Source organism: Dermacentor variabilis, chromosome 11, assembly GCF_050947875.1.
Source record: "Dermacentor variabilis isolate Ectoservices chromosome 11, ASM5094787v1, whole genome shotgun sequence".
NCBI lineage: Eukaryota > Metazoa > Arthropoda > Arachnida > Ixodida > Ixodidae > Dermacentor > Dermacentor variabilis.
Window position 1 is genome coordinate 82925388 of NC_134578.1, and position 22768 is coordinate 82948155.

General features: G+C 48.1%; 1 protein-coding gene across 2 annotated transcripts in view; it reads left to right on the forward strand.

Annotated features, from left to right (window-relative positions):
• Nucleotides 1–8336: 8336 nt before the first annotated feature.
• The window catches only part of Mical (Molecule interacting with CasL), a 99994-nt gene continuing 85562 nt past the window's right edge, over nt 8337–22768 (forward strand). The window contains exon 1 of one of the 2 annotated variants that reach the window (XM_075674356.1): nt 8337–8447. The gene's annotated coding sequence lies outside the window, so the exon portion shown is untranslated. Of the gene's footprint in view, nt 8448–10192; nt 10329–22768 lie in introns of those variants that run through there. The other variant, XM_075674357.1, reaches the window with a different exon arrangement.

Consider the following 22768-nt stretch of genomic DNA (forward strand, 5'->3'; position numbering starts at 1 on the left):
TTCTAATCAATCGCAAGCGCGCTCACTCCCGTAGTGGGCCCGCCGGGGTCAAAAAGTGGTGGCCACTAATTGTCATTCCTCTGCCTTGCTATCCGAGCCTCTTCGCATCGCTTCAGTCGTGTAGTTACTACTACGTAGTTAAAAAAAAAAGAGTGCGGTGTCAGATACAATGCCGCTCCGTAACAACTCTATGCCCAGCGTTGCGAGACGTTTTCCTTCCTCAGTAAGTAACAGCTGCGACGCTGTAATTGCGCCATTCGTATTCGTCTGTTCAGCGATCACAGCTCGAAGATGCGGTGACGAACGAGAGCATTCTTCTGTCCCCTGTGTTTTTATGATGCCTTAACATTAGGAGTGTCGAAGTGTTGAGGAAAAGAGCAAGAAAATAACACCCTTGCACTTAGATTTAGATGCACCTTAAAGAACCCCAGGTGGTCAAAATTATTCCGGAATCCCCCACCACGGCGTACCTCACAATCTGGTCGCGGTCTTGGGTACGTGAAACCCTGTTGTTTAACTTTAAAGATAACTGAATTGCTGTCGGTGGGGCCGAATCCACAGCCTTCACACTGCGGTTATTATTATTATTATTATTATTATTATTATTATTATTATTATTATTATTATTATTATTATTATTATTATTATTATTATTATTATTATTATTATTATTATTATTATTATTATTATTATTATTATTATTACATGGAAACATACAAACACAGAAAGGAAATAGGGAAGGAGCAAGCTGGCAACTGCCCACGAGAGGGTCGCAACGCCTGGCTACTCTCGGGAGGAGGTAACGAAAAGAGGAGAAGACAAGATAGGAAACAAGGAAATAGGAAATAAACTAGGAAATAAACAAGTGCAGTATACTGACAAAGGTGTATCGGGAAGGCATCGTCGTAAACGCATTCGCAATGCGGTATGATACGTGCGTAAAACGTCACCATTAACGCAGAAAGTTTGGCTAGTTGGTGTTGATGCATTTGCTGTGACATAGTTAGTAGCGCTAACAAGGCTAACGGGGGAAAAAAAGTTGGGACATGACAGAGCGCTGGTTAGTCATGCAAGCGCTCTGTCCTGTCCCAACCTTTATTTTCCGTTAGTCTTGTTAGCGCTAGTAACTATATGTCACGGCAAATGAAACGTCCTGCACGCGCGCTGCTGATGATGCGTGGGCACCAGGGGGCGCTGTACATGGGGAGAGCGCTCACACGCACGCACGTGACACGGCCTTCATCAGAGTGAAACGACGGGGTTACAGTGCAGCCCCCTTTTTCATGGGCTCACGTGTAGGCACTATCGATGAGGTAAATCATTCCATCAAAATAGCCAATACCGATATTTCAGTGACAGTGAGCAAAGGTAACTACGCCAAAGATCAACATGCGACACAGCAAGCATTTAACAATCTCTATCAGAAAGCACTGTATCCAACTCCATGCGGGACACGTCCCATTCTCTTAGGGCGGCATTAGTTGAGGCAGCACGTACGTCGTGGGTTGATGAATTGCGAACCGCTCCAGATTTGCAACTTCTGCGACTCCGGGCGTCGCCCCGCCTAGCAGAACTTGCATGAGAACTTGATCCTCCATCGAATGCCCTTCGGTTAGAGGCCCAACGCTTTACTGCAGTGGCTCGGCGCCATGAGCACCGCTTAGAACGTGGCCGCTGGATGAACTGGTGCTCTTCTCTCGGACCTTCGTCGTCTAATGTCTCTATTTGGCGCACCTTCCGAGCAATGCAACGTGGTCGGCGCCATCCAGAATCCCCAGCCTGCGCCCTGCTAGCATCGGGCCAGACACCAGCAGTATTCGCAGGAACTGTCGCCCACGCCTTTTTTTTTCTTGCTTTGGACACAGCACCGCCTCACTTCGTTGTTCAAAACGGCCTTCCCGCGGACGCAGGCACGCCGCCTACGCTCTCCGACATCGAAGGTAAACAAACTGCCTTCACTATGGCGGAATTTTTAGCGGCAATAGACCTGTCGAAGCCATGCAAGGCACCAGGACCTGATGGCATACCGTATGAACTTTATGAAAGCACGGAAGACAAGGTTCTCGAAGTGCTGTTGGGGGCTATAAACGAAGCTTGGGTTACAGGTGTCATCCCCGATCCTTGGCGGCATGCAGAAATAGTCCCTATTCCCAAACCCCGGAAAAACCCAAGATAATATCGCTCATATGCGCCCAAAAGCACTAACCTCAACGTTAGGCAAGCTGATGGAGCGTATGCTCGCGACACGTATTACGTGGTGGCTCGAGCGGCACTCACGGTATGATCCTGGCCAAATCGGGTTCCGTGCTCATCTAGGCGCAGAGGATGGCCTTGCGTACCTTTCTTTTATGGTTCTCATCGGAGGCCGTTCCCGAAGAATTCGCACCATTCTGGCAATGGATATTCGTAGAACGTATGACCATGTGGGTCAAGAAACAATTGTCGGAATTCTCCATTGGCTTCAGTTCCCTAGCCGTGCTCTGTGCTCCTTTTCAAAATTGTTCTTCCACTAGCTTGGAAGCTAGCGACAATACATAACGCGCAGTACATAATGTACGCAGATGACATCCCTGTTTGGTACGTTCATCCTGAAATCTGCCACCAAGAACAAGCACTCCAAGAGGCCCTAAACGTGACGCCCAACCGGTGTGCTCGAATACGGCTTGAAATTTCCAAGGACAAGACGTCGTACATGTCCGTAGTGTTGGGAACTCGGCGCTGACGCCCGTGGTTGCACCTGGGTCGCAAGCCCCAAGGGTAGCGTTGGCCTGGCGGCCTGGGGTACAACTGGAAGCATCCGAAGGTCCCGGCAAAGCATGAGTCGACTGGTAACAACAAAACAACTTGTTTACTCTAACATCGCAAAGAGTTGGCGGTCAGGTTGACCGAAGTAGAGAGACGGGAGTGCACTTTACTCAACAGAAGAAATCGGAGCCCTCCTTTGGCGTCCGGGGGCAGCTGCTTTTATACTCTCGCAGTTGAGGGCAAGAAGGAACCCCTCTATAGATGAGCACGTGACTGTGCCGCTCGGGAACAGTGGGATAAGGTGACGCATACTGTCGTGTCGCCGCCGGTCGGGCACAATGGGGAGGAGGTGGCTCACACTGTCGTGTCGGCGCCTGTCAGACCCCCTCGCTTCACAGGGGTTGGGAGCTCCTCTCCCCGGCTGCCGCGCTTCGACAAGCGTGGGCACCAATATGCACATACACTCACACACGCACATGAAGACACGTGGCATCGGAACATGCCTGGACGCGCTTGGCGGGGAGGCGTAGCGGCGACGCCGAACGGGCCAAAATGTCTGCCGCTTTGTTGCAGCCGCGCCGGCTAAACCGCGCGTCGTAGGCGAAACGTAACAGTAGTGAACAAGTATGGGTGCCGTCTACTGGCACTCCGGCCTCTTCAGTCAACTCTGGATCAGCAACCACTACACGAGGCTTCAACTCTCCGTGTATTCGGCCTTGAAATGGATTCCTCCGGACCTGGGGGACCATGGGTCAAGAATGCAAAGCAACAGGCCGCAGAAACGATGCAGTTTATACGTCGGATTGCGAAGAAATCAGGTGGAGCGAGCACCAACATGGCTCGCCTTCTTGTACGTTCTGTATTGCAACCACGACTCGTACACAGAGCCCAGTTTCATCATCTCACGAAGGCAGAATGGGCTCACCTTGAGGCCATTAATCACGAAGCCATGCGGGCCATAACGGGACTACCACGCCTCACTCCGTTGCCAACCCTACAGGCCGAGTCCAAACTCAACACTTTCGACGAACTCGTGCACCAACGTCGATGCGCGCGCGCCCTAAAGGCATCAAATTTCTGCTCGGCTGCTTCACTGGCCCGGTACATGGGACACGAAATAGGCAATCCTGCTTCTACGAGACCCGATGTAGCTCCGTGGAAGAGGGTACAATTAAGTGACAATAAGCCTCTTGGTCGTCCGTATAGCCCAGTTCCTCGCCACCCATACAAAAATGCATCCTTACTTTCTTTAGACTTCTTTCCAACTTTCTATAAACTTTATTAACATCCTATTTACTTTTACTTCCTATTAATGCTTGTTACGAGAAATTCGGTAGGCTTTGTATTTACTTTCGTTTGAAGAAAGTTTGTTAAAAGAAAGTTTAAAGGAAGTTGGTAGGCTCTGTTCTTACTTTCGTTTGAAGAAAGTTTGTAAAAAGAAAGTTTTAAAAAAGTTGGTAGGCTCTGTTTTTACTTTTTTTTAAGAAAGTTTGTTAAAAGAAAGTTTTTAAAAAGTTGGTAGGCTCTGTTGTTACTTTTGTTTGAAGAAAGTTTGTTACAAGAAACTTTTAAGAAGGTTGGTATGCTCTGTTTTTACTTTCGTTTAAAGAGAATTATGCGAATTGTATTTGCTTAATTCATTTGTTCATTTAACACTGCGATAAAGAAATATAATATGCAAAATTGGTAATACAATAATTAGTACGAATAGCAGAGTGTCATAGCGATAATTCCTTCCTGCCGTGCAGGCGAATGCCCAAGTTTCGCGCCTTCGTCGCACCGATGATAACCAAGACGATAATCAAGACACTGGCGTACACTGATGCCAGTGTTAAGGGCACCATGATTCACACAGCTTCGCGTGTCCATTGATACCAAAGGCAGGCCAGACGTGCTCGTATGTTGCCGATCCTGCACCACCGGCCTGTCTTGCCGCATACGAGACGGCATGGCCGCGTTGCTACCCACTGTTCAAGCTGCTCGTTACTCTCAACTCATCATTCGCACGGATTCTGTTCACGCCATCCACGACATACGTGGAGTAGCTCGGTCCACTCTATTCTCAGATAGCATTCACCGTCTTGCTGCCACCACGAATATCCTCATACGCGTCCAGTGGTATGCCTCGAGCAGCCCTGCCGGGTCTCCTTGAAGCAGACATGGCAACCCACCCACAGATTACAACATACTTGCGTGTTTTCCTGAAGGCGCCTGTTAACGACTGATCCGTGAAAAGGAAAACCTCCGACGTACCACACGAGCTCTTATACCTCCGTGTAGGTCAGACCTCCCTGGTGGGTTAACCCGCCGAGAGGAGGTTACGTTAAGGAGGCTACGTGTCGGAGTCGCGCTCACCCCGTATGTGACCGCTCTCTGGCCACAACAGTACCATGGTCCTTACGGAGCATCGTGCCCATTTTGTAACACAATAATACAAAATGTGACAATAACACACCTGCTATGGACGTGTCCAGGACTTCATCTAAGCCGTCTCCGGCACCTCCCGTCAACAGGCCTTCGGCCTGGCCGCCCACCCGACCTTGAACGTTGGATTCATGGACCACACCATCGTTCACTTCTAGATTTTTCGCACGAGTCGAATCTGTTCGCGTACTTTTAACATCCTTTGTGTTGTGCCTAAAGGCAAGCTTTTGAATAAAAAAAAAACAATCTCAACTTTGGTAACGACGCATGTTACGCACTATACATAGGGCGTCCCAGCTAACGATACCCAAGCTGTTCATCATCATCATCATCATCATCATCCTGGTTACGCCCGTTGCAGGGCAAAGGCCTCTCCCATACTTCTCCACTACCCCGGTCATGTACTAATTGTGGCCATGTTGTCCCTGCAAACTTCTTAATCTCATCCGCCACCCTAACTTTCTGCCGTCCCCTGCTGTTATAAGTAGAAAAAGATGAGGAAGAAAAATAAACATGGTGCAAAGTATAAGGTTATAAGACCTACGGTATTCGGTATTCAGACTTGTGAAGAACGAACACTGTATAGGTTTTATGACTGTATGCCTTGCACCTTGCATTTTTTCTTCGTTTGTTTCTTCTAACAACAGATTGGATAACGTTAGCTGGGACACACTGTATATATACACGAGACACAACGATAGCAGCACACCAAAAAAAGAAAAGAGAAGTAGTACGCATGAAGAATAAGCACCAGCAAGCACTGTTCCCAAGCCTTCACAACGCGCGTGTCATTACAGCGTGAGACATGTGGCCAACCCAACGTTTTCGTAGATGCCTGAACGAATTGTATCAAATTTATGGGTTAAGAAGGATTTCCCTGTCGTGGCGCGTTTTAAAACCCGACTGAAAAATGGTACATTTGATTTTACCAGGTACACTAACATGTTTAGACAATGGTATATTAGGAAGGCTAATGACATGCGCACGATGGTTACTAAAAAGAATCCTAAAAGTTATCTCTGCTTAAATTAATGCAAATGAATGAAAAAACAACTTGCTGCAGGTAGGGAACGATCCCACAACCTTCGCTGCGGATCGATGCAAAGGTTGTGGGATCGTTCCCCACCTTGGGCAAGCGGCAAGTTGTGTTTTCATCCACTTTCGTTTCCATTAATTTATCGTTTCTCTATTTCACTTATTCAGCACAAGTAACTTCCCCTATGTTGTCCTTGGTGTCAGTGTTCGTTGGCTTCTTGTGATATGTCTAATACAAATCGGGCCCCTCGGTTAACCCCTTTTTGTTCTCGTTCCTCTGCTTGAAAAGTGGTTTAAATCACGGGTGAGGTTCATCAAATAGGTGCGTCGTAATGCTAACGCATTTCTGTCGCATTCACCACTAAACCGGCGCCAATATTTATTTATTTGTTTGTTTGTTTATTTGTTTGTTTGTTTGTTTGTTTGTTTGTTTGTTTGTTTGTTACGCGCAGTAGCCATGAATGCTGAACGACTTGCATAACTAAATATGTTGCTATATTCTATGTTGTGTACTTGCTCTGGAACCTTTACTCGCATATGCAAAGCTAGCTTTAATAGAGCAGGTTACGTAAGGCACGTTCGCACAGTTCTTTACGCTTACGTCTGCTTCAAGCAGATGACTAGCACAGCTGCATGCCCGCCTGCCCCGTGCCATAACACGGCCATCTCCGGACGGGAAGCGAAAAAGCAAACTGAGGCCCAGCGTTGTGCGACCGCTCTGACCGAATTCAAACGAATCAAAGGCACCCACACCAGAACATTGCGGAAACGTGTAAGCCGTTTATGTTATTCAGGTGGCTTTGTCCATTGGAGCAACAATATGGCTTTGTTCCAGTCGCTCCGCAGGTAGTTGTGCACCGACGGAGCGAGTTCACGCTCATGTGCGTGTCATTTGTTTTCAAAACACCCGCGACACATCATGTCATACGTCAACTCACGTGATTTAGCCTAGCGTCTTTTTGTTTTCTTCCTTTGATTTTCCCATTGTTTTTCCTCCCTTCCCCTCCTTTCTCGGCTCCAAGCGTGCGCCGGAAACCTCAATCCCTATTTTGAAAGCCCAGGGAAATTGTAGAATGGTCGCGCCATCTATCCAAAATATTAAAAAGTTTTTCCAGCTGTAACAATAGCCTTTGAGATTCGCTAATACAAAACTGTCGTGCTCGGTCATGAGCACGGTCATGAGCAGTCATGAGCTTATTGGAGATTGACACCGTCAGAGGTGAGGCTTTAAAATTAAGAAAAAATAATGCGACGGAACATTCGCAGGGCAGTAAGACGAGTTGCGCTGTGGATTGCTGAATAAGTGAGATGCACGCATTATATTTTCGTGTAAAGTTGATCAATTTCAAACAGCACCGCGAATTAACCGCCGAATGAACTACACATCACATCCTTCAGACTGCAGGCATTAAAGGCGATTTCAGGCCAAGAAAGACGTCATCATTGCCATGTTTTTAACCCGCTTTCGCTCGGCCTCCGAGATGTGAGCGTTTCTTACACCGGGGCAACGATGATTACAGCCTAAGTGTGTCCACCGTGTTTATTATGGTGGGCGTGTTTACGGTGCAACAAATAGGTGGTGTCGCATTCCTTTAGTGATGGCTCCTTTGCCTTAAGAGAAAAAGATCTCAAAGCTCATGCTCTTGTGTACGGCAGGACACCAACAGGGCGCCAGAAACGGTTGCATGTACGTCATATCCGAAATTTTTTATTGAGTGAAATGTATTGTGCACGGTCTATGGTGTTGTGCACGTATATAAATGCGCAGATGTAGCGCCGACTACGTTACCTACGAACGCGGCAACGTTCTCTGGGTAACAAGGGTAAATCTTGAAGGCTATGTATTAGCAGACGGCAGGCGCCGGAAGCGCAATATTTTCACTTCGGCAGACATGTTAGGCGCGTTTTTGACAGCATTTAGTTGTAAAACACCTTATTTGGTATATTATTTGCATATTTTATTGTCATTTGGATTTTAAAATTACTTGCGTTAGTATGTTATTGTTCAAGCCAGAGGACGGTTTCGGGGCTTCTGTCATGGCTTCTGCAAAGCTAACGAAACCGAAACTGAAAAAGATTTTGCGATTGCGACACGTAACGCCATCTGTCGAGTAATCTTGCGGCCGCACACATCGTGTGGGGCACAAAGTTGCTCGGGCGTCAGGTGTTTACACGATCGCGTGCAGTACTTTTATCTCGTGTTGCTGCTCCACCGGAATACCTTCCACGATGGACACCGCCAGGTAAATCACCCTTTTGAATTCCTGAGCTACCTTTCAGCCCATCGGATGTCCGGGACCACCGCGAAGTGTACTTGAAAGGCACCTTTCAAAAACTGCGGATCGGGTCAGTCAGGCACTCTCTGTGTGGGATGCGCTCGTTCGCAGGCACAGCCTGTGTTTGGTAGCGAGCAGCGCGCCCCTGGGCCGTCGTGCGCTCGGGGTTCCGATTCTGTGCGGATATTTTATTTTTAAGCCTAACCTTCTTGTCGTCGTGCACCCGGAGACAATCAGCGCGGCTAGTTAGCGACGAGGAAATAGCCGTTACGTAACCGAACGTCCACGCCCTTCAAGGAGCAGTGGTAGTCGTGCGGTGGTGCGTCTCCGATGTGACGAGCGGTCGCGGACGGCTTGACGCACGGTTTGATGACCTCTCGACACTCCCGGGTCCTGGGATCGTTTCGCACTTTTGACTCAACAAGCTCTCTCCTTTCAGTAACAAATCGACGCTTTTGTGTATCCGCAAGCCGAAAAGTTTGCACGCGATGTCGTTTATAAGAGCCGGAGCTTCGAAAACGCGTTGGCCAGCGGTAACTCGTGGGGGGGCGAGCAATTCCTCGGGGCGTACGATCGCAGCGAGGGAATGGCTCGGTGGAGGGTTTCCGCGCTGTCGAGGAAATTGAAACCAGTCGCCGACGATCGGCCGGAGACAAAATGCAGCTGGGTTTGAGCACGAAGTTGCCCTGTCGCCGACGGCGGAGGCTGCTGGCAGCGCTCACGAGGGGCGATCCCCGGGGAACGAGCATGTCGGCCCATCGTTTTGGGGTCCGCCGAAGGGAGGTCGCTTCTCTTCTCTTTTTTTTCCGGCGAGCCCACGTACTCACGCGCGACGCTTGGATGAGTACCATTAGACCTGGCACTTCGTATTCGTTTACTGCTTCCTTTTTTTCTTTTCTTTTTTAGCTGTCTCCTCCGGGGGAGGAAGTCGGTGCTTTAAGAGTACGCGGCTAGTTTGGATTTTCTTTTTTTGGTTGTTTCGCCGCCGCAGCTCGCGCTGCCGATCATTGATCCGTGATTGGCTTCCTGTTGTCGCCGGCTTTCGCGTCTAGTTCTCAGAGACGAATTGTCCTGTCTGCCTGTGAACGACCCCGCGTACACGCCAAGGCATTCCCCCGTAAAAACCACCGACGCGAAACGTACAGCATGAGAACCACGTATACAAAAAAAAGAACCCGTGCGTTCTCGGGGTCGTTTCTTTCGGTGCATCGTATCCTAGATACGAGCATTCCCTACAGCTACGCGATCACAAAAGGTTCATCCATTCTCGCAGTACCGTACCGCGGTGCCGCTGTCGTTCGACAGCTGCAAATTATGCGCGGTGTAATGACATTTCGCCCGACGAGCACCTCCTTCGAACAGACTGCGTGCTCGGCTTATCCGGAACGGTGACGCAATGAGAAGTCCGCAGCACTCAAGATTCGAAAAGGCGCTGCTGCGACCATGAATTGAGCGTTTCACGTGTGACCGCTGCACTGTGTTGTGAGGACGCAACGCACCGTGCTGCTCTCCGACTGCGAAACGGCCGGAATGTTGCGCCGCGCAGTTACAGGGCGGCTTGTACCGTACGCGCTCGGAGACGACACGGGCACCCGCGCGCCTCGTAAGCGCACATTGCGACACATACGTGCGCGTGTGTTTTGTTGTCGCGTGCGTCACGCACACACAGTGCGCCCGGGCGCGTGATGTTGATTCGCGCGTGTCCGGAAAGGTCGTTCCTCATCCGCGTATGTGACGGGTCGTACGTAGCGGCGCGGCGGATAAAGAAATGGCCAGATCTCCTCGCGCGGCAGGGCCATTCGGCTGTTTGGAAGTCTCGCAGCGTAGCCGCAAAGCCATCGTAACCAAGTAAGCCATACACACGCGCCGCTCCCGACTCATTTGCGGGTAACGACCGTTATAGCCGACGGGGCCATCCCATCGCGAAGCGCGCTCCCAGCGTCGACTGCTCCAGTTTCGTGGTAGTTGAAACTTTGATGTGGCCGGCTTGCCAGCCAGGCCACGGCGGTGCGATCCCCCCACCCCCTTCTTCTTTTTTTTCTTTTTTTTTTGGATGCCTTTGTTTTGCTTGCTTGCTTGTTTACTTGCTCTCTTGCTTGCTTGCTTGCTTGCTTGCTTGTGTACAGCATCGTCTGCTGTCCCAAAGCTTGCTTGCTTGCTTCTGTACGGCATCGTCTGCAGTCCGAGAGCGATCCTATCGGATAGAAACAATACCTTTATCCGATTATTATTTATGACCGTGCTTCGCATCTTTGCAAGTCGGACGATTCGACGCTGTCGCGGTGGTTTTCAACTATGCGCCTGGTTGAATCGATTGCGCTGGATATGGGTCGAATTCCCTCGAGAATAGAAACTTCCCGCGTGGCAACTGTTGAGGAGTGTAATTACTGAATTATCACGCAGGTTGTCACAACTGCGTTCTAGTGGTTTTAAGACTGGTCACAGATGGAAGCGCGCGCGGGAGCTGGCAACTTTCAACTGAGTACGCGTTAAGTCGTATTGGTGGTCTATCTTCGCAAATAGCGCTCGCATTCATGGCGAGCTGCCTTGACGAGTTGAGCAAACTTCAGCCCTTTGGAACGCGCCCCTCCTACCGACGAAATACGTCATCCGTGCTTAGCGAGTGCAGCATTCGTTAAATGAGCCAGAATGTCGACATTTCAAATAGAACTGGCTTCCGACGCATAGAACGGCTCGCCCTTGCATTTGTTTTTCACAACTGGTGTAGCAGTTCCACTACTTTTGGTCGCAGCGTTGGCCCAGTATTGTGGATTTTTTTGCCTAGAAGAGGAGCTCCTTGATATCGAGCTCAAAGAAAGAATTCTCTCTCTCTCTCTCTCTCTACATATATATATATATATATATATATATATATATATATATATATATATATATATATATATATATATATATAATTTAACGTTAAATCGCTTTCATACCCGGGAAGCCAAGCTAGAGTCCTCCATTAAATGGACTGACCGAAAGACTCGCATTGTGATATTTTATTTATTTATTTATTTCAACTCTGGACGGCTAAACCTACTTTGTGTTTGCAATTATCAGCCTGCAGTGAGCTCTCTCCTATATTTCTGATTTAATGGCTACTCAAGTGTGTCTTCACCGGGACTATTCGTACTGATACTTATGAGCGGTGCAATAAAGAGGTTATTTGTTTATTTTTTGGATACACATCATTAACGCCGGCGGAACGCAACATGCGACAATGACTGACAAATTCAGTTAGCGAAATGATTAATTCACTGTGATTGGACACATTAGGATATGTGCTGCGGTTGAGGAATTGAAGCCGGAGGCAGTCAATGTTCATAGCAGGCGTGTTTGCGAGGCCTCCCGAAACTATAGCACAACGGTTTCCAGATCATCATCAGCAGCAGCAGCCCTATTTCGCATCCACTGCAGTACGAATGCGTCTCCGTCATAGCCATTTTGTCCTATCTTTCGTCAGCGGATTTCATGCTATGTCTGAAAAAATTGCTAATTTCATCGCATACCACCCATATCCTTGGGGCCCTCAAAGCGCTTCCCTCCCCTTGGTACACATTCCCTAACTCTTAATGGCCCTCCGGGTATCTGTCCTACCCGTCACATGCGGCCTGCCCAACTCCCACGTATTTCTCCTAATCGTCTACCCCTCGTTATCCCCCGTCTCCCTAGCTGTTGCTAAATGTTACCCGCTGTGGTTGCTTAGTGGCCATGGTGTTGGGCTGCTAAGCACGAGGTCGCGGGATCTAATCCCGGCCACGGCGGCCGCATTTCGATGGTGGCGAAATGCGAAAGCAACCGTGTCCTCAGCTTTAGGTGCACGTTGAATAACCACACGTGATGGTCCAAATTAGTCCCTCACTACGGCGTGCCTCATAATCATATTGTGGTTTTGGCACCTAAAACTCCCTTCTTTTTTTCTACGTGTTACTCCCATCGTTCTGTAGCTCGTTGCGCGGTCCTTAATTAGCCTATCAGGCTTCTTACTTATCCTCAGAGTGTCGAAATATCCCTCTGCTGACTTGCGGCGAAATGCATCGGCATCAACTTATCCTCCTGGTAAAAGAGACTTCCCTGCAAAGCCGTGCGGAACACCGAGAGAGAAAGAGAGAGAGACAAAAGGGAATTAAAGACAGGGAGGTTAGCCACTGTAGGTACCGGCTGGCTACCCTGTGCTGGGAAAAGCGGAACACCGATGTGTTTCGTAGCAGACCTTGGCGACTGACTCGGTCAAGCAGGCGCAGCGAATGCCAAGAAGCCCGTTATTGTCTCACGATTCGTAAATAATGGGCACGTCGTTAGATGTGACATGATTATGAATTCCATAGCTGCAGCGTGTGCGATAATTAGGGTACTTAAGTTAATTTCGCCAATAATCGGAAAATAAAACATGGCGCTTAACATCTCAAAGCAGCACGCGGGCTATGAATGACGTCGCAGTGTGAGAAGGGGGCCGGGGGTTTGGTTCAATTTCGACCGTATGGGGTTCCCTAACGGACACCTAATGTGTACGAGCGCTTTTGCGTTCTCTCCCCAACGGAACCTGGCTGCCCGTAGGCCGGCAATCGAACCTGCAACCATGTACCTGCGGAATGTGTCGCAGACATAAGATTTGCACGTCTACCGCCTCTATTTCGAAGATTTACTAGCCTTTGTATTTCTCTTCATTTCAGTTTTTTTTTTTTTTAGCTTGCAAGGTACTTATTGCAGGGCACAAATTACTCGTATAGTGGCAGCAGGAACAAACGAGCTAGTGAGTCTCTTCCGCTTGCATGGCTGCCCAGACGTCCATAAGAGCGCCCCCCCCCCCCCCACCCCCGTAAAGTTTCCTCTTCGTCCTCGGAACGTCCTGCTCGCGCAAACGTCCAGCTGTCAAGGAAACACTAAAGTGGTGGTAAATATGAACACCCTATATCGATGTAGGATACCACTCTGGGCTAAATTCAATTTCATGATATGCGTCCTTCGCTTTGAGTATCATCATCATCATCATCATCATCATCAGCCTGGTTACGCCCACTGCAGGGCAAAGGCCTCTCCCGTGCTTCTCCAACAACCCCGGTCATGTACTAATTGTGGCCATGCCGTCCCTGCAAACTTCTTAATCTCATCCGCCCACCTAACTTTCTGCCGCCCCCTGCTACGCTTCCCTTCCCTTGGGATCCAGTCCGTAACCCTTAATGACCATCGGTTATCTTCCCTCCTCATTACATGTCCTGCCCATGCCCATTTCTTTTTCTTGATTTCAACTAAGATGTCATTAACTCGCGTTTATTCCCTCACCCAATCTGCTCTTTTCTTATCCCTTAACGTTACACCTATCATTCTTCTTTCCATAGCTCGTTGTGTCGTTCTCAATTTGAGTAGAACCCTTTTAGTAAGCCTCCAGGTTTCTGCCCCGTAGGTGAGTACTGGTAAGACACAGCTATTATATACTTTTCTCTTGAGGGATAATGGCAACCTGCTGTTCATGATTTGGGAATGCCTGCCAAACGCACCCCAGCCCATTCTTATTCTTCTGATTATTTCCGTCTCATGATCCGGATCCGCCGTCACTACCTGCCCTAAGTAGATGTATTCCCTTACGACTTCCAGTGCCTCGCTGCCTATTGTAAATTGCTGTTCTCGCCCGAGACTGTTAAGCATTACTTTAGTTTTCTGCAGATTAATTTTTAGACCCACTCTTCTGCTTTGCCTCTCCAGGTCAGTGAGCATGCATTGCAATTGGTCCCCTGAGTTACTAAGCAAGGCAATATCATCAGCGAATCGCAAGTTACTAAGGTATTCTCCATTAACTTTTATCCCCAATTCTTCCCAATCCAGGTCTCTGAATACCTCCTGTAAACACGCTGTGAATAGCATTGGAGATATCGTATCTCCCTGCCTGACGCCTTTCTGTATTGGGATTTTGTTGCTTGCTTTATGGAGGACTACGGTGGCTGTGGAGCCGCTATAGATATCTTCCAGTATTTTTACATATGGCTCATCTACTCATTTGGCCGAAACGAGTTGGCGAGGAAATCGTGCAGGTTCGGCGTTATAGGCCGACATACGTGTCTTCCACGAGCTGTGCATTCCTATAAGTAAAAACATATGGAATGGTACATTGTCACAACTATAGTTGCCGCCCGATGTCGTACGGAATGAGGATTTAGGTCAAAGTCCCTTTCTTTTTTTTTTTTTTTTTTGAGACTTCGTTGAAGCACGTCCCGAAATAAGTTGGTACCTGTGCAGTTTATAAAACAATGTTCAGTGGTTGAGGGTGGCTGCTGTTACCATGTTAATAAACTCAGTTGGTAGCCGTCAAATGTCATGATCGGCCTGTTTTATGTCCACTGCAGGACGAAGGCCTCTCCCTGCGATCTCCAATTACCCCTGACCTGTGCCAACCGATTTCAACTAGCGCCCGCGAATTTCCTAATTTCATGGCTCCACCTATAGTCTTCTGCCGTCCTCGACTGCGTTTCCCTTCTCTTCGTACCCATTCTGTAACCCTAATGGTAATGGGCAGGTCATGTAACCTGCGCATTACATGACCTGCCCAGCTCCATTGCTTTCTCTTAATGTCAATTAGAATATCGGCTATACCCGTTTGCTCTCTAATCCAATCCGCTATCTTTCTGTCTCTTCACGTTATGCCTAGCAATCTTCGTTCCATCGCTCTTTGCGCGGTCCTTGTTCTCAAGCTTCTTTGTCAGTCTCCAAGTCACTGCCCCATATGTCAGCACTGGTAAAATGCACTCATTGTACACCTTCCTTTTCGGTGATAATGGTAAGCTTCCAGTTAGGAGCTGACAATGTCTGCTGTATGCCCGATCCAACCCATTTTTATTCTTTCATGAATTTCCTTCTCATGATCAGGGTTCCCTGTGATTAATTGACCTATGTAAGCGTACTGCTTCACAGACTCTAGAGTCTGACTGGCGATCTTGAACTCTTGTTCCCTTGCCTGCTATTCATCATTATCTTTCTCTTCTGCATATTAATATTCGACCCCACGCTTGCACTCTCTGTTAAGGACCTCAATCGTTTGTTGTAACTCGTCTGCATTGTTGCTGAATAGAACAATGTCATCGACAAACCGAAGGTTGCTGAGATATTCGCCGTCGTTCCTTCCTCCTAAGCCTTCCCAGTTTATTAGCTTGAGTACTTCTTCCAAGCACGCAGTGAATAGCACTGGAGAGATTGTGTATCCCTGTCTGACCCCTTTCTGTATAGGTATCTTCCTGCTTGTGTAGAATTAAGGTAGCTGAGAAACCTCTGTAGACATTTTCCAGGGTATTACTGCGTTCTTTTCGCTTGTCCCTGACGTGAGTGGTGCTTTCGAAGATGGACCCTCAACTTTTGTTCGCTGTTCTGGCCCGATGATTTCTGCTTTCGAGATTGTTATTACCTCTAAACGATTGAATTATCATTATTATTATTTTTTTCTTTCTGGTCGCTGGGCTCTCTCTCCTGGAACGTTGCTTCGCTTGACGCTTACGAAAGCTTATAAACGCTTCGCTTTCTGACATCTGAAATAATTGTGTTGTAAGACGAGTTCGTTCACGCCTCGGCGCCAGCCCTCGATGGCGTTTGATTATCTGTTTGTACCCTCGAAAGCCGTCTGTCGGCCTCTCCCGCCGACACTTCTGCTCGCCGATATCAGTAGCGCGAACAAGCTGAGTTAGGAAGTACATACGACGCACGGTTTCGCAGATGCGTCGACGTATCTCGATTCTCCTGAAACTACGGGGTTTGCGTTCGTTGAAAAGAAACCTCGGCAACTCTTTCCGAGACCGGAGCGGACGCTAGGGTTCGCGCTAGCGTCGAACGTTCGTCGACCATTTCCTAGAAATGAATGTCATCGCTGAGCTAGTGTGCCGGGACCGTTACCTCCGAGATCCATCCGGTGCACCTTGCGATCTCGGGTGCCTCATCCCACCCATAAGAAAGAGAGAATTCCAGGGGGAACTGTGGCGCTGCGATCGCTCAGCTACCACGGGAATGATGGGCAATCTTCGGGCTTGTGCCACCAGACGTTCTTGAGACATTATTTGGTAACGCTTCAGTTTGTTTTTTTCTTCTGAATTTCCGAGCAATCGTAGTTTCCTTAACACGGCAGGCAATGAGTCCCTGAGCACGTGAGTAATCATTGCGAATTGTTGCATCTGCAACGCAATATTTTATCGAATATGATCAATTTTGCAAAACCACAAAGTCGCTTTTAAAGCCAGAAGGACGAAGTTCGTAGGCAAATTCACGTACTAATACTCATCACCATGCTGACCAAACCGCTGTACTCGCACCTGCCGTAGGCACTAAGGCACTAGAGTTCTCCGCAGTGAATTTTGTAGGAAACACCGTGGCCAAACAATACCCAACTGCCTCTCAATTCCGTGGCAAAAAGAAAAAATATGCTGTCTTAGTCGGGGAGGATTTGCAGTGCACGCGATGATTCACTTTGACTCATGGGCGTGTACAGGTACGAAATCAATAGCGAATAAGCGTATACGGGTACGTTCGATATGGTTGTGTGTTCTCGCCCTCCTAAGGTTTCGTTTGGATTTCGAGGGTGTCAGCTTTGCTGTGTGCGCGCAGTCATAACAAACCGACTACCCAAGTCACGCGGGCATACCGAAGGTCCTTGACGTTAAGGAGCATAGAGCTTTCAAATGAACGTTAAGTTCGAGGGATATGCGTGTCAGCTAGTGCTACACGGTCTCCAGATAGATCTCCGCTGAATCTTTTGACAGAAACCACAACGTATGCCTAAAACGCAAAAGTGACGAAGGACGAAAAAGCTTACGCGCGCAGGAGAAAAAAAAAAGAAATCGAGGACGCTTCGATGTGTAGCAGCCGATAACCAAACCGCACATGGCACCCATGTTGCGTCGATGTTGCTGCTGGCGACAGGTCGTGCCGGCGCTTCTATACCGGTGCGTTCATTATTGAGATTGTGGGTGTGACGAAAGTGTTCAGTGCTTAGGAACTTCTACAATACAGGGAAACTTGTTTTTAACAAGTAAAACTTGAACCTCTGTATTTATAATGAACCTTTTACAGCGAAGTTCTATACCTGTTGTACCCCCGATGCATTTGTCGTGTCCGTGGGAAGAAATGGTGGCCGATCCCGGAGGCAGTGCAATACCGGTCCTATCCGCGGCGAAGGTGAAGCAGGCCTCGAGCACATGACCCCTAGTAATAATAAATAATAACAAATCAAATAAATCAACGATGATGCATTGTTTTATGTCGATGGGTATAGTGGAATCCTTTGTGAACAGCAGATGGACTCACGAGCATAAGGCGTTGCCATGTACGCAAAGGACAAAATGTATGTGCAACCATACACCCTTGACTCGCAAGAGGACATCGCCACCGACTGGAGGGATGTCTGTGCCGTACAAACGGAACACGTAATTGTGATCTCCAGGCACACCCAAGCGTGATGTCGAGAAGTTCATGACCACGCACATTGCATGGCTTAGCCGTGATCTCACTACCCCTGTGATCATCGTTGGGGACTTGAATGCGGACGTTTCAGAACCAGACAAGGAGTGGTTCACTGAGTTTGTGCTCGAAGGGTTTTGGTTTGAAGTGCCACACCCACCCAAGTGACTCAACTACTCGAGCAGCAGTCGTGCATAGATTTAACTTTGGCCAATATTCTGTGTAAGGTTGTAACCGAACGAATCCGTATACGTCACAGCAGTCGCAAAGCTATCGTCACTGCCGTTACCAAGTGGAGGCAATAAATACATGCGTACCCCGTGTGATGTGCTACGGCTTCGCTGGTCGCCCGCCTTCACAGAGTGGAATGGCTCCTCAACGTTTCTTTCTTTCTTCTATCGGACGCCCTCTAGGCTCAAGAGTATTCCCCTGAAATTTCAAAGGCTCGAGGCTCCCTTCGACACACACACACGCGCGCGCGCTTTGTGCCACAAGAACAGCTTGGTTATTATGTTCGACCTTCTTAGAACCAGGTTGTTGACAGAGCATCCGGCACTGCTCGCCTCACCGTGTGCGTCCATGTTTCGACATGTCTGTGCAACACCGTGTGCCTATGTATATGGCTGCCTGCAGACCTGCTGCCGTGACTCAGCGCCTGTGACGTTGCGCCTCTGGGCGCGAGGTCGCGGGTACGAGTCCCGATGATGGGAGGCGAAATGCAAGAACGCTGGTGTACTCCGATTTAGGTGCGGGTGGTCAAAATTAATGCGGATTTTTTTTTTTTTTTTGAATGACTGCGTGCTGTGAGGAATAAACAAAAAGTAAATTTGGGTGTTGATCTGGCCTGTGGCATTTGAGGAACATAGTATTTGGTAGAAAAGAAGATAGGAGACCAACTTCAACGCATACGTATTGGGAAGCGACACGTCGTGAGAAAGCGCTTTAAGCGGCTGAAGAACTGCGCTGCTGGGATGGCAGATACGCTACTCTTTAAGAAGGTCCACTACTCGGTGTAGCGCCGGAAAAACGAGGCACAAGGAAAGCCGCAGATGCATAAATAGGGAACTAGGCGAGTTTCTGTGTGTTCGGCGTTCGTGTGTTCGATTGAAAAAGCGAATTCGGGATTCTGCGCTTCTCACGGCACTGCGAGGTACGCGACGTTATCGAGCTTCCGCTGCAGAGATGGTCGTCTAAATTTTTTTTTTTTTTACCCCCATAGGCCTGGTCTCTCAAATATAAAGGCGACTGCTATTCCGGCAATGACCTTGAAACAGACGATCATTTCATTCTTCCGCCGTTGCTCTTGCCTCCGCAGCGGGTTCCTCCTGTTACCGGTTTAACCTTGTCGACTTCGAATCTATTGTCTCTCGGTGCGCGTCGGTTGGATGCCATCCGCCGGTCCATTATAGCCGTGCTCCGTAAGTTCACTAAAAGAATAGCACGAGGGTCGTTCAAGTCAATCCGGGGCTTTTTTTTTTTTTTAAACAAATAGAAGAACAAATTTCAAAGTGTGGTAAGAATACTTATTTTCCCACATAACCTCCAGGCACAGTTATACACTCATCCCAGCGTTTAACTAACGCCTGGAATGCTTCGGCATAAAAAGATTTATTGTTACGACGAAACCATTGTAGGACACCACTCTTCACTTCTTCACCAGGGTTGAAATGTTTTCCTCCAAGGAATTCCTTCAGGGGCCCAGATAGGTGTAAATCACTTGGTTCTAAGTCAGGACTATGGAGGGGAGGGGGAGGTAATATCTCCCAGCCAAGTTCCTGGATTGTTTGGAAGGTGCATTGAGCGGTATGTAGTCGGGCATTGTCTTGCAAAAAGACCTCACCCTTTGTTATCAAACCCGGACGTTTCTCCCGTAAGCCCTTGTGCACATCACGCAGAACACGGCAGTAATGCTCACTGTTGATAGTGACACCATGGGGTAAAAAATCAACGCGAATAATTCCCTGTTTACACCAGAATACACTTGCCATCACTTTACCACCAGCCGCAACTGTTCGAAATTTCTTGGGAGGTGGTGATGCCGCATGCTTCCACTGCATCGATGCTCTTTTGGATTCTGGGGTGAAATGGTGAAACCATGTTTCGTCACGCGTCATGATGCGATTCAGAAAATCCTGACCTTCCCTTTCATAGCGTTCCTTCAGTTCTCTACAGACTCCAACTCTTCTCTGTCTGTCAAGGGCAAACAGCTGCTTTGGGAGCCAGCGTGCGCTCACTTTTCCGAACAACGAATGTTCGTGAATTATTGTGTTCACTGTTCCTAACGACAGATTACACACCCTTGCAATTTCACGGCAGTATGCGAAGATTGTCCACGATCAGCTGCTCCACGCGCTGAATGTTCTCAGGAATGACTGTCCTGGGCTGTGATCCACCACGATCGGGATAGTCAGTAATAGAGATGCGGCCATCTTTGAAGCGCTTATACCATTCAAATGTCTTACTGCGACTTATGGTCACATCACCGTACTGAGCCTGAAGTCTTATGTAACTTTGAACAGGTGTTATGCCCTCGTTCACTAAAAACTTCATCACAACACGCTGTTCCACGTAGACGTTCACACTGTTGTCCGCCATCTTTAATAACAGTCTATCCAGAAGCGCGGGAAATGAGTGCCGTCTACCGGTAACAGGACACAGGTGCCAGTTTCTACTGCATACAAAACCTCCAGCCTAGGCGTCTATTTAAACCGGGAAAGAAAAAAAGTTCCGGATTGAGTTGGACGACCCTCGTAGAAAGAAAATAAAAATTCGATCGATATTGGTAAATTTCCCTTCTGTGATAAAAAAAATTGCAACTATTCTCATGAAGGAAGGCTTGTAAAGCCACGAAAGAACCCAAAAACGCCACGCCGTCTGCAAGAGAAATTTTTCGTCGGTAAAGGTGGACCATGTTGTATTCTACAAGAGCCAGAGACTGAACTTAGCAAGTTTCAAGAACTTTTTGCCGAGCCACAGCAGTCCAAATACGAAAAAAAGAAAATTCCAATTCCGCGGTGTGACACTGCTGGGGGTCTAATGCGAAATAAAAAAGAAAAGAACCGGAACATTGGCCGTCATTTAATTACTCGTAATTAAACCCTTAGCGCGAAAGTAACGAAAATATAGTTTTGAGAAACGCGCGTTCAGATTGCGTCCAGTTTCGCCTCACGCGATTGGCCTAGGCCGCGCCGCGCCCGTCCGGCCTAGGCCAATCGCGTGAGGCGAAGCTGGACGCAAACTGAACGCTCGTTCCGAACAACGATCTCCGATCGCGCTTGAATTAGCGTGTCTCTTTTGTGTCCCTCTAATACGTCCGCAAAATTGCACTGGGTGCCGATCGCGGTGCGCTACGCTTACTACGCCAAATCAAATACTAATGTTATCGTGTCCCACTTAATGTTATCGTTCCTTGTTTTCATTTTTTTTTCTTGTTTTGTGTAGTTCGTAGCTCCCGTGCGGCCATTCTAAGCCGCGCCTTGAGGCGGGTGACATGGTGGCACTAGCACTTCACCATTGCGGTGTAGGCACCGTGAAAAAATGACGGCTCTCTGCACCTCCGAAAGAGGTTGCGCAACTCTGTCTTCTTCAGTGGCGCAACGACGGGAGGGAAAGGGGGGTCACAAACTCCGATCCCCCTCCCTAGAACTGACCTCCGAGGTTGCATGCATGCACGTGCAGAGAAACAAATAAAGGGGTGGGGCGGGTGGGGTGGGGGTTGCAGTCTCCATGCTGAGGAACCCCGAGTCCAAAGCCCCACTGGTATTGAGAAAGGGACGAAAGCAAATGCATGGAGGTTATTAACTAGGTAGTGTACACGAGTTTGTCCATAGAGGTTAACAGACCCTACGCGTTGCGAGGCGGACGGGGGAGTAAAAGAGAGAGGGGCAGAAGGCAAGGAACGGACCTCGATATAGCGAATTATTCGCTATAAAAGGCTCCAAATTTACCGCAGCATATAAGCGCACGCTATAATATAACACCCTCATTGGGCGCGTGGAACGCGGGGCATCCGCTGCCAGCACATTAATTGATATCAACACTGTAAAATAATTTACACTGGTAAAAGAGAAAAAAGGGTGTAAATATATGTCTATAAATCACACCCTAAGGGTGTGAGTTAGACACATTTACACCTTTTTCTCACTTTTAAGGTTGTAAATTATTTTACAGTGAAGCCCTTGAATCTGAGGAGACGGGTCCTTGCACGATCCTTCAAGACGCGCTCTCTGCGGTAGATGTGCTGTGCCGATGTGTGCAGGAATTAAGTGGACGAAAAGCAGGTCTACGCAATATGGCGCATCGAAAACCTCATTCTCAGTTCAAGGCGCCAGCAAAGAATTACTGCTTACTACATGTCGTTTCTTTTTTTTTTTCTCGATAAATTGTTTCTTTCATTGCTGCTTCCTCCTCTGGAGATGACGAAATCGTATGCAAAGTGAGAGGCCGTCGTTAAGAACTGGGTGCAGAGAAGGCGGGAGTTCGAGCACCATTTTCTCTGTTCCATTCCTGCATCAGTAATGATGGCATTCGCTTCCCGGTAAATTTCCAGTCCCTCGTCTTCGGAAGACGCGACGGTGGAACCTCGTTGTAGTGAAATTACACCGTATAACCGTATACAAAAATAGCTTCGGTATATCTGACGTTCGTTCATATATATATATATATATATATATATATATATATATATATATATATATATATATATATATTATGTAGGAAAGAGACGAACTTTTTGGAAGTAAGACGTGCTAACGTCTTCGGCTGGTGTGGAGACCAGCCTTCGTCAGAGTATACACCGGCCGAAAACGTTAAGTAAACAGGTCTTACTTCCAAAAAGTTCAATAGCGGTCAGA